At 38.9% G+C, this 16,148-nt stretch overlaps 1 long non-coding RNA gene, 2 other non-coding genes and 1 pseudogene across 3 annotated transcripts; all 4 read right to left on the reverse strand.

Annotated features, from left to right (window-relative positions):
• Positions 1-472: 472 nt before the first annotated feature.
• Positions 473-10,500, reverse strand: LOC148790330 (uncharacterized). The gene is made up of 3 exons (XR_016078411.1): positions 7,957-10,500; positions 1,377-7,874; positions 473-1,249 (listed from the first exon to the last, which is right to left on the reverse strand). It is a non-coding gene; the product is annotated as an uncharacterized LOC148790330 (long non-coding RNA).
• Positions 1,428-1,734, reverse strand: LOC148790331 (signal recognition particle RNA). The gene has a single exon (XR_016079061.1).
• Positions 10,501-11,974: 1,474 nt separating the features above from the next.
• Positions 11,975-12,320, reverse strand: LOC148790332 (signal recognition particle RNA; annotated as a pseudogene).
• A 3,151-nt stretch (positions 12,321-15,471) lies between these two features.
• On the reverse strand, positions 15,472-15,777 carry LOC148790333 (signal recognition particle RNA). Its single transcript, XR_016079059.1, has one exon.
• Between the last annotated feature and the right edge of the window lie 371 nt (positions 15,778-16,148).

Genomic DNA, 16,148 nt, shown 5'->3' on the forward strand with positions numbered 1-16,148 from the left:
ATTTTTCCACATAAAACTAGGGCCCTGCCCCACCCCTCCCCTCCCCGCGGGTGGGGACAAGGAAAATATTTTTGCCCTAAATAGGGGATGGGGTTTGTAGGGGTGAGCATTCGAACCGAATAAACCGAAAATGTTAAAAACTGAAGTAAAAAAATAAAAACCGAACCAAAACCAAATTATAAAAAACCGAAACCAAAATATTCTGTTTGGTTTTTGGTTATATCGGTTAAAACCAAATTTTAATAATGTATATACTGTATTATATATATTATATTATAACATATATATTATGAAAGAAAATTTTATTATATTATAAATAATACGATATATTATACAGTAGATGTTACATATTATATAACAAAGTTTGGTTTATTCGGTTAACCAAATATCTAATTCTAAAATCCAAAATCAAAATTCGAATTATTCAAAAACCAAATTAATCAAAACATGAAAAAACCAAACTGAAGTTTTTGATTCAGCTTTTCGGTTTTAACCGAATTATGCTCACCCCTAGGGATTTGTATATAATTCCCTAAACTTCCCCCAAACCTGAAGATAAATTAGTAAAATATCCCCAAATTTACTTGCTATTTACATTTTAATGAACTAGTCTTTCGTTTAGGGTTACGGGTGTAACGGATCAGATATTATTTTTCTTATCAAGGATAGAAGTAGAACCAGATTGACAAAGTCTTGGACCCCTGAATAGCCAAAATCTTCAAAATAAAAAGAATAAATACCATTGGCAAATTAAGGAAAAAAAATAAAAAGAGAAAGGAAAACAAGAGCAATTGTTAATAGTTTGTAGGAAACAGATACAACATTGAAACAAATCACCGGATCATATCATTGCCACCACAATGACTAATTAAACCAAATAATTCTGCAGCAAACCAACTGCCTAACATATAAAAGGCTATTGTTCAACAGGGTACTTTGCATATATTTTGAAGAATTTCAAGTGGTTGCAGTATCAACTCTCAACAAGATGGGATTTAATATGAATCAATTGGAACTTTGACAAACAAGTTTGACAGTGATCATAAATTCTAGTATAGAGATAACAAGAGCCAGAGATGGTGATGCACAAACCTTGCTTGGTTCAGTCTCAGATGATTCACGAACCTTACTGATTACTAATCCTGTCTCAAAATCTTCACACTTTAACGTTAGATGGAAACAGCAGTCTCAATCCTAACGAAGGGATTATTCCAATTTTCCCAGAGGAGGATGCTGTCAATGGAGTTTTCTGCGGTTTGAGAATACAGTACGAAAGGTTAATGCAAAAACAGATTGAATTTGAACGAGGGAAAGGAATGAAACAAGCTAAGGACAACTTAATCTAAATCTACAAAGCCAAAAGTTGAGTAACTGACATCAGAGAGGAAGCTGGACGGAGTGGTAGAGATGATGGTAAATCAGGGCAAAAAAGTGGTCGTCCGATTGGGATCAATTCCTAGGGCGATGAGTGGATCAGCGGAGTACCGACTCGTTATCCTTCCACCGACGGGAGCGGGAGATTGTCGCTGCTCTGTGAAGCCAGCCTGACGCGGTGCCCTCCGCTCTAAGAACCAAGAAGCCTCAGCCTTCGCTCAAGCCCCATTGCTCAACTCCCTACTTGGAACGGGCGTGCCGGCAAATTACTCTGTCAGATCCCACCTGTCAGAACCGGGCCAACGTCCAACCATTTTGATGCTCCCGCTTGGGTTACAAGCTCACGCTACCAAGCTCAGCAACACCTATACTTGCAAAAGAATAGATAACTAACTCCAGTTTAATGTATTTGATCGATGTGGGACTTTCCACAAACTTCATTCAACTAACATGCATGCCCACTGCACATGAAATTTTCATATAAGTGGGTGGATGGATAACTAATATATTTATTAGTTAATATTTTTTTAAAGTCATTTTTTAGTTAATATTTATTATATATAGATTTAGATAATATTTATTATATATACAAGTTAATATATACCTTAATTTTTTAATAAATAAATATAATTTGTATTCATCTTATTATTATATAAATATTCATAATCAAATTTTAGCATTTGTTGGGAAACATCTACCAAGGCAAGAAAGATTAAGTATAAAAAAAATATGTCATTTTAATAAGCAATTAAGGTTGACATAATGGTTAATTAATTATTGTTGTAAGTAAATGACTTGTGTTTGAAACTTGTTACCTTCAGCTTGTGATTTTTAACAATTTATTAGACTTATAACATTTAATGACATTAAATTAAAGGTAAGTCAAATGAGCAATTAATTAAATAATATTAGCATTTAGTGACGTCTCAAACTTAAAGGCTTAATTAAAATTGATATTAATGAGAGAGAGAAAAGAGATGAATAAAATTTAAAAATGATAGGGAAATTAAAATCGGCTTATACATAATGTGTATTGGCCCGTTTCGGGTTGTATCGGCTGATACATACCCAAAACAGTTTGATACCGATCCATATCGGTCCGACACGAATGAAAAAGCACGAAACCAACTTGAGTTGTATTAGTCAATGTTTTAAAAACCAACTCAGAGACCAACCCGCTTTTGCATCTAGGTTGTGTCACCACTTCAACCATCAACGTCAAACGAATCAAACCGTTCCACGTCAACACTCTATATATTTATATACATACACACATACATACATACATATATATATGTGTGTGTGTGTGTGTGTGTGTGTATGTGTGTTGTGTGTTTGTAATTACATATAATATATGCGTTATTATCCACTTTATTTATTTTTAATTCAGTTTTATTTTTTTACAAAAAAATGTTAAAAATGCAATTTGAGCCAAAAAAGGGTTTCTTTTTCACAGCGAGGCAAGGCACCCATGGAACCTTGGGATGCATAGATCTTGATAAGTTACCCAAAAAAATCACCTCAATCAGACATCAGAGTGCAAAGTTATGGCCTCGGAAAGTTTGTGCAAGCATTAACTCTACAACCTACAACCAAGTGACCAAGTCGAACGAGTCAACGATTGAACCCTCCGAGTTGGGTGTTTTTCACCAAGTCAATAGTTTTTGATCGAAATTCGAGTGACGGTTTGAAAGGTTCAACTAGTTGGGTGAATGGCAGGTTGAAAACATTGGTATCGGTTTGGGACAATTTTCAGTTTGGTTGGTTTCAAACTTACAAATTTTAAATTTAGAAAAAAATACAATGATAAGGGAAGGGAGATTCATCATATGGATGGCCGAACCATAAAGGGTGGCTAGGCGAAAATTCAAAATTTTTCTTTCTCCCTTCCGCGAATCCTATTCCTTGATTTAGAAAAACTGCATTTTTCAAGATTCGTTCTTGAAACAAACCAGACCAAATCTGAAACCAAGGTTAAGGGAGGGATATACCTGATACGGAATCCACACAAGTAGCTCCCAACGTAAGTGTTCACGCCCAAAGAATGTACCAAATCCCACCTCCACTGAAGATGACACAGCTTAAGGTGAGGTGGATCAGCAAAGCAATTCTTTAGCAAAAATTGCAATCCTTCAGCAAGGATCATGCAGGGGATGTGAGCACAATTTCATATCTAATTCTTTTAGCAAGAATCAAAATTAAGAACCTTTCTTGATCAGTCCAAGAATGTGGAGATCGAACAGGGTAGCGTGGCAAGAACAGCGAGAAGATTTGGGATTTGCAAAAAGTGTTTAATAGAAGGATTTCTCCCTCTATTTATAACTTCTCTGGATCCGCTTCTTAATCCTATCAGAAAAGGGTTCTTTGATCCAAATCTTTATTTGGATCTGAACTCTTAAGTGGATAAGACATATCTTATCCTCTTGCCAATCCAGTAGTAGATCTAAACTCAAATCCGCCCTCTTTTAATTAATCTCATTAGCCCAGTTCAAAATGGGTCTTAGGCCCATTAAGTTATCAAGCTCACTTCCCCTTTAATTTGTTGGCTAGCTTGGCTCTCTTTATATGGCGTGGGACCGTAACATTGATCTCCACAAAAGCCATATGGGTTCAACCTAGCCTCTGTTACAAGGCCTGGCCGAATTCACTACTAAAGACAGTGAACCCCTGAGCCCATCAATATGGGATCTTATTAGGCCCAACATTTACACTAAATGATCCTTGGGTCTAGCCACCTTATGAAGGCCACAAGGACTATGGACTTAAGTGAGATTAGCCCATCAGGTAAAAGCCTTAAGTGGTCTTACACTTAACCTCTCAGCCCTTAATGATCAAACATTGTCCGACAAGAGAGGACCTCTCCCTCGACTGCAAGGTACAGTGTTGCACTCACTATTCACATGGATCCCGGGAATTAAAACCTTTTGCAAATATTTTGTGAAACCATAATATATATGTATATCTCTATATAAATATATTTTGCAAAACAAATCACAACAAGTTTGAAATCAACTGCTGGCAGTTTAGGTTTCCATTAGAGATAGTGCATTCCTCGATCATTCACTTTGTCTGACAAAAGGGTTGATTCTATCATTATGATCATCCACTCAGGTGAATTCTCAGACTGTCCCAACATACCCAGGTTTTGACCCCCGCTAAGGATCTCACTGATTGTCCATCTGTCTCCAAGGTCCAGGGCATAACTGGAAAATGGTCCGGTTTAGGGTTTCAAGCAAATCCACACTACATGTGCTTCAGGTCTCACTCTGGCAGCTAAGACAAGCCACCCCAACCGACTTGGTAGCACATTAGTGCCAGCCTTAGCAGGATAAACCTCCCCAGGTCTATCCAACGGCTGTGAAGATTCTAAATTAAAACAAGTCTCATAAGTGTCTAGGTTAAGGGCATTACACAAAAACACACCATAAATAACATGAATCAATTATGTACTTTATTCATGTACAATAAATGTCAAAATGTACATCAATCTGATTAGATCTAAGGGCATACACTATCTAACAATTATTAAAAAATAAATTTCAAATTTCAAATTTACAATATAAACTATTTTAGACTGAGGAATGTAGGAATTTTCTCAATTTCCTGTATTAAAAATCATATTTGAAATATAAAATATTAATTTATATTTATGATCAGCTCAGTTCGATTTTGGTTAATTTACAAATGGCTAAACTGAAACTAACCCAAATTAGTTAGGTTGGAAAATTTCTGAATCGAAGCCAATTGGAAATACAAGAAAATGACCAACTTGGGTCGAATTGGGTCAATTTAGTCAGTTTCATCTGTTTGATGAACAACCCTAGTTGGATGAACCCCATCCTCGCCTACCTACAACACGAGCAACTCCCCTTAGACAAGAACGAAGCAAGGAGAGTCTGGCGGCAAGCAACCCACTATGCTCTACTTAAAGGAAAATTGTATAGAAGATCTTTCACATTGCCCTACCTCCGATACCTTCACTGAAAGGAGGGCGAGTATGTACTCTAAGAGATCCACAAAGGCATCTGTCTCAACCACCTCGGAGGCAGATCCTTAGCACAAAAAGCATTAAGGAAAGAATATTTATGGCCGACCATATAAAAGGACGCCATTGAGCTTGTATAAAAGTGTGACCGATGCTAGAGAGATTCTAAAACTTCCCATCGGCTAGACATGACCGTCTCAGACCTCAGCAGTCCATGGCTCTTTGCTAAGTGGGGAATGGATCACTTCGGCCCCTTCCCTCAAGCCACTAGGAACAGGAAGTACTTGGTCGTCGTAGTGGACTGCTTCACCAAATGGATCAAAGTTGAGCCCTTGGCAACCATCACGACCAAAATGATCCAAAATTTCTTCTACAAGAATGCCATCCGTCGCTTTAGCATCCCCCACATGGATATCACTGACAATGGCAAACAGTTCGACAATGCAAGGTTCAGAGACTGTTGCGCAAGCCTTAGAATAAAGCAGCACTACACCTCGATCGGATACCCCCAAAGCTAAGGGCCTTTAGGCTGATGAGCTGTACAATATCCTTTGGGCCTACCGGACGACACCTAAGACCGCCACCGGTGAGACACCGTTCAACTTCACAAACGGGACCGAGGCGTACAATGAGGCCGAGAATGATGAAGAGCTGAATAACAAACTGGACTTGTTGGAAGGCTTATGGGAGTAGGCTCAAGTCATGGTAGCGGCCTATCAGCAAAGGGTCGCCAGATACTACAATTCTCGAGTGAGGGAGAGCCACTTCCAAGAAAGTGACCTCGTCCTCAAGAAGGTCATGGTGCCCGAGCCCGACGTTGGAAAGCTCGGCCCTAACAGGGGAGGGCCCTATAGAACCAATCAGGTGGTCAGCCCTCACACCTTTTGGCTAGAGTACTTGAGTGGAAGACCGGTACCTCGTACTTGGAACTCTGACAACCTTCGAATGTATTACCAATGATGTAATCTCCTGTATGAAATCTTATCAATGAAAAGTGCAAAGTTCCTCCCACCTTGGCTCAAATTTTAATGTAAATGTCCCTTCTCCACCTAACTGACAGGACCCCTCGGCTGCTCGACTAGCCGTAGCACAAAACGTTCTCCAAGGTCATACGCTCGGACTAGACGACAACCAAGGCACACAACTCATGGAGAATCATACACCTACTTGCCATCTCGCTAAGGCAAAGAGCTTCAGGGACCCCAGCCAAAGTATCGGCCTAGGACATTGGCCCACTACCTAATGCAAACTAAGGTGCACAAACACACTAAAACAGACACGCTACTTCACTAATGCAAAAAACACTCTATGACCTCAGCCAGGCACCACTTGTTGAGCCTCTGTTGCACGCAAGTCTATCCACTAAGTCCCTAAGGAAGATTAAGCCAAGCAGGCAAAGGCGTTTGGCTCCCTTTCCCTCTCGCTTAGGAAAGGGGCCCTGAGTTCTTGACGGAAGAGCTCAGCCTCGGCTTAACTACATTGACAGGGATGAAGAATAAGCCAGGTGAGCTAAGGCAATCGCCTCCCTTTTTCTCTCGCTAAGGAAGGGGGCCCCAAGCCCTCAACGATGAAGCTCAGCCTCGGCCTAAATTCCTTAACTCGAATTCCTAAGTGAGTGGCTAAGTAAGAAACAACGAGATTTTCTACTACTTGTGACCTACCGAAGGGGGGGCATTAGCCCCTGGTACAACAAATAAGAAAGAACAAGGAAGAAAAAAGAACGAGAAGGCACAATGTAGACAAAAAACTCAATATACTTTCATTTCATTGCACTATACGAGCTTTACAAAAGGTTGGCCTTGGTTCGGGGAGGCCGAGCCCCTTACAAAAAACAATAAACAAAGAAAAAAAAAATAGGAGAATCGAGAATTGTACGGGCAGAATGGACAAAAATAAGATGCTTGGAGAAGACCCCGGCCCTAGTAGAACATCTTCAGGCCTCGACATCCACACGCTCGTCGGCCGCTTCAAGATTTGCAAGTTGCTTGCCGACGACTTGGCCCTCGGTTGGTTGTGTTGCCTTGGTCGGCCTTGGCGCCTCTACTACCTGATCATCCCCGGCCTGAGGTCCCAACAAATTGACGCCGAAGTCAGGTTGGATCATTAACACTTGGGCCTTCGTGTCTTTCATGCCCTCCAAGTAGGAAACGACACCGAACTTGGCCATCTCATCTTTGTAGGCGTCGGTGGTCTTCAATTCCTCGGCAGCCTTAGTCGAGAACTCTTGATGTTTCTGCTCCATCGCCTGAAGCTTCTCCCTGGTCTCCTTCAGTTGCTCCTCGACCTCGTTCAAAGAGATCCAGAGAGCCCTCATCTGCTCCCTCTTAGCTGAGACCTCGGTTTCCACCTCCTTCCTGCGGTCACACTCCTTACGCGCTGCTACAATGGACACCTCTCAGCTGCTCTACGCCTCAGTCAGTTGGCGCTTCAACATGTTAGCCTCCTCCTAGGAGGTCCTCAACTGCTAAAGGAGAACCTCCACCTTGTTGCATAGGCCGACGGCGGTAGAAGACATCTACAAGGAACAAATGGTCGTCAGAATGAAGCAAAGCAAAAGAGAAAAAAAATTGACTAGGTATTACGAATAGAAGCCTCACCTCGGTCAGTTGATCCAACAGGGTGTCCCAAACACCCTAGATGTTCACCTGGGTCCAGGACTACCTGTCCCCTAGTGGCAGCATCCTAGTCACCAGGGCTTGCCGACCCCCGTGGTGCTCAGAGTATCACCCTCCCGAACATTCAAGCTAGGGCGAAAGATTATTCTCGCCACCAGCGGCATGTCAGAAGAGTGGGGCCCAGATTGCCAAGAGCCCCTAGCAGCACCCACGAGCTGGCGATCCTTCAACACCAGTCTCTTCCCCTTCGGAGGTTGGGGGCCTTAGCGGGTCTCTTAGGGGTAGGTGCCCTTCTCCCCTCAGCTTCGGTCAGGGCATTTCTCCTCTTGGCCTCGACCAGTGCCTTCACCCAAGGTGGTTCCTTTGGGGCAATCATCTCCTTTTGGGTAGACCTCTTCGACGGGGCCTTGCCCGTGCCCCTCTTAGTGGATTTGTTGTCTGCATTATTCGATCCTTGATGTCGTCGTCCATCTTGCAACACACAACATAACATGTAAGTACAAAGACAGAAGTAAGCTGACGTAGATAGTCGATGGCAGGAGTGCCCATACCGAGGTGGGCGGGGTTGAGACCAGCGCACACCAAGGTGTCCTCCACTACCAAGGGCTCAGCGCGAATCCTCCCCGTCATTCGAATTCAGGTCATCACGTCGGCCTCCTCGTCGTTATTATACGGCCATATCCTCTCACCCACGAGATCTGACTTCCCCTAGTCAGACTTGAAAGGCCAACCCTCGGGACAAGACACGAAGAAGTAGAGTTAATACTTTCATCGGAAGATTCCTCGCCCCACCAACTACACTCAGTGCCTCTAGGGGCAGTCCTCTCCCTTAGTGCCTGGACTCTAGGCGCCCAAGGGGAGTTCTCGAATTCACTAGCGGTATCCTCACTGTTGGAGGAGGTGGAATGGGGCGTACTAGTGTCTAAGAGGTCAAGAAGGTCATAGCACTTGAGACTGGAGTCCGAGTTCGACATGGTTCCAGAAGAAATTCTTTACCTAAATAAGCTAAGTTTGAGGAAGAAGGCTAAAGGGTTCGGCTAGTTGGTGGCCAAGGTCTCTGAAGACTTACACGGAATCAAGCAAATGGTAAGAAGCTACCTCAACCAGCACCCGAACCGACGCATGCCACGTAGTGTCAACCTCAGGTATACAAAACGACACTGAGCGAATTAGTCAATCCACCCATCGACTCTGGGCTAGGAACGATCCGAACCAGGTGACCCACCGCTCGTCTCGTGCACTACCGCAATCGATCAATGTCGATGCCCATCCCGTATATGGATCCGCGATGACATTCGTACAAAGCACGATCGACGAATGTGAGGCAGACACCTCCATGCCTCTATAAGTGACTGCAATACTCTCTTTGGTAGAAGCCAAGGTCTCAGCCCATCGCACCGGTTGACCTCGACAACCACGGCCTCGAGAGTGGGGGGCAAATGATATAGGCGCATATGGCAAGGCCCAGGATAACGCCACGCGACATCGGTCGGACGAGATCCTATCCGTCCATCCCTAACAACCCTTAACCACTCCATTGCTAGGTCAAGTATAAAAGGGGGTGCCCAGCATAAGGTAAACCCATCTTGCTCATTACTGCTCTCTAGATCTCTTGCTATCAAGTGACCTCGTCAAAGCCCTCATCTCAATCCTAGTCCGACCCCCACATACGATTGACTAACTTGACTGTCAAGGTCTCCGCCCATGGGATAACACCCGAGGCCTCTAAAAGGCACTCTCTTGTTCTCAAGTTGGACACATCAGCCTTGGCAAAAGAAGTGAAATACCTTGTTGCCCTCGGCCCCATCCTTGGCAGCAACATAATTAATTAACTCTAAAGGGTAAAATAAATTACCTTACATAAAATATTAATCAAGACCATGTTATTAATAAAATATATTATTTTCTTATTATTAGTAAATATATCATTTTATTTTATATTATTTATTTGTTTATTTAATTAAATAGCATGGGCTTCAACAATCAAATTTAATTAACTTTCATTAATTAATTTGGTTAATACAAAGAATATGTTAATTTAATCTAACATATTAGTTTAATTTTAATTATTACCAATTTATAGTTAGATTAAATGTACTTAGACCCAGTTAATTAAATTTATATATTAATTTAGTGTATAGTATTTAATAATTTAATTAACTTAAAACTAATTAGTTATGTTTATTTAGATAATAAATTAATCCTTACCAGTTATTAAGTGATTAAGTATCTCACTCATTGATCTGTTATTTTTATATTTTTTTATTAATTATAATTATTGGAATGACAACTTTCCCCATAAAACTACGGCCCTGCCCCGCCCCGCCCCTCCCTGATCTTAAACAGGGACAGGTGGGGACAAGGAAAATATTTTTGCCCAAAATCAAGGATGGGGTTTGTAGGAGTGAGCATTCAAACCAAATAAACCGAAATTTTTAAACTGAAATAAAAAAATAAAATCTGAACCAAAACCAAAACCAAATTATAAAAAACCAAAACAACCAAAATCGAAATATTCGGTTTGGTTTTGGTTATTTCGGTTAAAACCAAATTTAAATAATGTATATATTGTATTATATATATTATAACATAATACATATGTATGTATAGATATATATGAAAGAAAATTTTATTATATTATAAATAATATGATATATAATACATTAGATGTTACATATTATATACCAAAGTTTGGTTTATTCATTTAACCGAATTTCTAATTCTAAAAACCGAAACCAAAAATTGAATTATTCAAAAACCAAATTAACCAAAACACAAAAAACCAAAATGAAGCTTTTGGTTTGGCTTTTCGGTTTTAACCGAATTATGCTCACCCCTAGGGTTTTGCATATAATTCCCCAAACTCAACCCAAACATGATGATAAATTAGTAAAATATCTCCAAATTTATTTGCTATTTATATTTTAATGAACTTAATCTTTCCTATGGGGTTCCTGGTGTAATGGATCAGATATTACTTTCCTTATCATGGATAAAAGTACAACCTGATTGACGAAGTCTTGGGCCCCTGAATAACCAAAATCATCAAAAAGAGAAGAATAAATACCATTGGAAGAAAAACAAAGAGCAATTGTTAATAGTTTATAGGAAACAGATACAACATTGAAACAAATAACCGGATCGTATCATTGCCACCACAATGACTAATTAAACCAAATAATTCTGCAGCAAAACAATCTATAAAACGAAATCAAAAATTTAAGATTAGGGTTAGCAGAACTATCAGGAACCAGATTAGGCTGATGGTCCGGGTGAGCAAAATCTCACCAGACTCTCGTAATTAGCAAGCTGTTAAAATAGAATTTCAGAAAATAAAGCTAGGCAGTGTCTAATGCCAATTGGTTAATCTGGGCTGCCACTGCCTAACATATAAAAGGCTATTGTTAAACAGGGTACTTGCATTTTGTAGAATTTCAAGTGGTTTCAGTATCAACTCAACAAGATGGGATTTAATATGAACCAATAGGAACTTTGACAAACAAGTTTGACTGTGATCATAAGTTTTGTACAGAGATAACTAAAGCCAGAGATGGTGATGCACAAACCTTGCTTAGTTCAGTCTCAGATGATTCACGAACCTTACTGATTACTAATCCAGTCTCAAAATCTTATCACTTTAACGTTAGATGGAAACAGCTGTTTCATATCTTAAGCTCACTCTGATTTTGCTAGTTTCACTTTTGGACTTCCAGCATTTTGAATGCTCAGCGATTCTTAATAAGAATGGGGATTAATTGACAGACCTAACGAAGGGATTATTCCAATTTTCCCAGAGGAGGATGTTGTCAATGGAGTTTTCTGCGGTTTGAGAATACAGTACGGAAGGTAATGCAAAAATAGATTGAATTTGAACAAGGGAAAGGAATGAAACAAAGCTAAGGACAACTTAATCTAAATCTACAACGCCAAAAGATGAGTAACTCTGACCTCAGAGAGGAAGCTGGACGGAGTGGTGGAGATGATGGTAAATTAGGGCAAAAAAAGTGGTCGTCCGATTGGGAACAATTCCTAGGGCGATGAGTGGATTCAGCGGAGTACCGACTCGTTATCCTTCCACCGACGGGAGCGGGAGATTGTCGCTGCTCTGTGAAGCCAGCCTGACGCGGTGCCCTCCGCTCTAAGAACCAAGAAGCCTCAGCCTTCGCTCAAGCCCCATGCCTCAACTCCCTACTTGGAACGGGCGACATCTATCGGAACGGGCCTTCGCTCAAGCCTCAGCCTGCGGCAAATTACTCTCTGTCAGATCCCACCTGTCGGAACTGGGCCAACGTCCAACCACTTTAATGCTCCCGCTTGGGTTACAAGCTCACGCTACCGAGCTCAGCGACATCTATACTTGCAAAAGAATAGATAACTAACTCCAGTTTAATGTATTTGATCGATGTGGGACTTTCTACAAACTTCATTCAACTAACATGCATGTCCATTGCACATGAAATTTTCATATAATAATAATAATTTTAGGGTCCATTTGGTTTTCAGAATAATTGGAATGCCTACCCTCTACCCTCTACCCTCTGTTTGGTAGAAATGGGATTCTCATTGGAGAGTGTTACTAAGTAAAAAGCTCATGACAAAAAACCCCAATAACAAACAAAGATATTGATTGATAAATAATAATAATAATAATAATGATAATAATAATAATAAAGTATAAATAAAATATAATTAGAGTAATAATAAAATAACAATACAGAATTAATAAACGATTTATGAAATAATAATAAAACACTAATAATTAAATAATAAAATATTATGAAAATAATAATATGATAATAATAATAATAATATATTAATAATTAAAATATTAATAAAATAATATTGATATAATAAAATATTAGTATATTATAATTAAAGTAATAATAAAATTCTAGTTTAGTACCCTAAACTTTGGGGGTAGTGCCAAGTTAGTACCCAAACTTTAAAACATCTCACTACAACACCCAAACTTTTGAAAACTATCAAGTTGGTCTAGAACCTTTAATTGACGTTAACAGACAAGTGTAATGACACAAATACCCCTTGCAATCCAAAGAAAAAAGAGAATGTATTTTTCAAAATGTCAAAACTGCCCATGCTTAAACCCCTATTTGCTTAAACCAAGAATCACTCTCCCTCTCTCTCTCATATGTCTTCTCATCCCTCCTCTCTGAAACACTGGATCTGAAATCCAGCATAATAGTGATCACCGTTAATATGAAAATTGGCATAAGAGTTAAAGGGTATTTTTGACACTATGAAAATTTCCAACCGTCACATGTCGGCACGTGATAGAGATAACGAACGCAGTACTAATGGAAAGGACCAACTTGATAGTTTTCAAAAGTTTGGGTACCTTAGTGACACGTTTTGAAGTTCACGTACTAACTTGACACTATCCCCAACGTTTAGGGTATTAAATTGAAATTTTTTCTAAACAAAAAGAATAGAATATTAACAAACTAATAAGAAAATATACTAAAATAATAAATTATTAATAAAATATAATAATGATATTCTTAAATTAATAATAGTATAATGATATATTGATAAATATTCATAAATTAATGATAAATACTAAGATATTAATTATTAAAAACTAATAAAATAATAATAGCAAAGTAATAATAAAAGCAATAATATTATTTATTAAATAATAATAATTAAGTTCAATTAAAATATTAATATAATATAATTAAATTAATAATAAAATATTAACATATTAATTATTCAATAATAATATTAATTTTTAAAATAATAAATAAAAATAACATAATATTAATAAACTAAGAAGAGAATAATAGTAATATATTAGTAGAATATAATAATAAAAATATTATAATGTATAAAATAATAATGTCTTAATATAATATTCATAAATTAATGATAAATACTAAGATATTAATTATTAAATACTAATAAAATAATAATAATAATAAAATATTAATAAAATAATAGTTATATATTCATAAAATGTTAATAAAACAATAAATAGACTAATACAAATTGAAAGTTTTTAGTTGATTCTAATTCCAACTCCAAATAATCCAAACAACAGCAATTGGAATCCGATTCTAATTCCTAATTGAACCAAACAAGCATAAAAAATAGGTGATTCCAATTGTGATTCGTGGGGATTCCAATTGCAATTCAAGCCCATCTGCCCATGCATTTCTAGTGAATTTGTCCTTTATGGTTTCCTAGTGTAATGGATCACATATTACTTTCCCTTTCCCTATGATGGATAGAAGTAGAAACTGATTGACGAAGTTGTGGACCCTGAATAGCCTAAATCTTCAAAATGAAAAGAAGAAATACCAATAGGAATGGCAACGGGGTGGGGCGGGGACGTGGAGCCTCTCCCCTTCCCCGCTAACGGGGACAAGGTTATCCCCTTCTCCATCCCCACGGGGATCCCCATTCCTTGTGATTTTTTATAATGTTAACAATTTTGTTTTTGTTTTTAACTTTATTTAAAAAATAAAATAAAGTAATTAAAATTTATAATCCTATTAGAAAATATTCAAATATATTCAATCATATTTTTAAAAATATTAATATATAGATGTATGTGTACATATATACATATATACATATATATTAGTGGGGATCCCACGAGGCGGGGATCGGTATCCCCGCGGGGCGAGGAGTGCTCTCCCCGTCCCCACTAACGGGGATGAAAATTTCCCCATCTCCATCCTTGTGGGGGGAAAATCATCCCCATCCCCGCCCCATTCAAGGTTGATCCCCACGGGGATCGGTGTCCCTGCGGGGCGGGGAGTGCTCTCCTTGTCCCCGCTAATGAGGATCAAAATTTTCTCATCCCCATCCCATTCGGGGCAAATCCCCACAGAAATCGAAGAAATGAGAAAAATTGTCATCCCTAAATACCATTGACAGATTTATAAATAATAAAAAAAATTAAAAGAAAAAAAAAAACAAGGGCTTTATAGAAAATAGATACAGCATTGAAACAAATAACCGGATCATTGCCACCACAATTACTAATTAAACGAAAATAATTCTGCAATAAATCAATTTATAAATCGAAGTCATAAATTTAAGATTAGGGGTAGCAGAACTATCAGGAACCAAATGGCCGGCCTCCCAAATATGCAACATGGGCTTTGAGGTAACTAGACAATAAAGATCGGAAGGTAATGTAAAAATAGATTGAATTTGAACGAGTGAAAGGAATCAAACAAGGACAACAAAGGTTGAGAAACTCTGATCTTATAGAGGATAAGGAAGCTGGACGGAGCATGGTTTTTAAAAATGAACCAGTGATCGAACCGGTCAGCGGTCCAATTATTAGTTCGAACGGTTAACTGGCCGGTTCAATAGTTTATTGACTAAAATCAACGGTTTTGAGGAAAGAAACAGTTTTGAAGGAAAACGAAACCAATCAGGTGATCGGTTCCCAGTTTTTCCGGTCTGACCGTCCGATCCGATTTTGAAAACAGTGGAACGGAGTGGAGATGATAGTAATCAGGGCAAAAAAGTGGTTGTCCGATTGGGCGCAATTCCTAGGGCAATAATGGATCAGTGGAGCACCGACTCGTTATCCTTCCACCGACGAGAGCGGGAGGTGGTCGCTGCTCTGTGAAGCCAGCCTGACGCGGTGCCCTCCGCTCTAAGAACCAAGAAGCCTCAGCCTTCGCTCAAGCCACATAGCTCAACTCCCTACTTGGAACGGGCGTGCCAATAAATTACTCCGTCTGATCCTACCTGTTGGAACCGGGCCAATGTCCGACCACTTTGATGCTCCCGCTTGGGTTACAAGCTCACGCTACCGAGCTCAGCGACATTTCTCCTTGCAAAAGAATACATAACTAACTTCACTTTTATGTATTTGATCGATGTGGGACTTGCTACAAACTTGATTTCACTAAAATGCATTGCATTGCACGTGACAATTTCATATAACAACAATAAATTCAATATTTTTATTAAAACACATTAAAAGGGATAGATAGTAAAAGCATTGTGTGATGGTAGATTTAAATTTTGTAGCTCATTTCCGTTGTTAATAAAAATGAATTTTATTTATTAATATTTATTTTTGTTGGATAACTCCACCAATGTGTGAGCATGCATATCTTATACTACCAGTTACGGGTGAGCATGGGCCTGTTAGGTTTGGTTCCATGGCAGAACCTGAAACCTACCCTGTG

Source organism: Nelumbo nucifera, chromosome 7 (assembly GCF_055504915.1).
Source record: "Nelumbo nucifera cultivar China Antique chromosome 7, China Antique-T2T, whole genome shotgun sequence".
Taxonomy (NCBI): domain Eukaryota; kingdom Viridiplantae; phylum Streptophyta; class Magnoliopsida; order Proteales; family Nelumbonaceae; genus Nelumbo; species Nelumbo nucifera.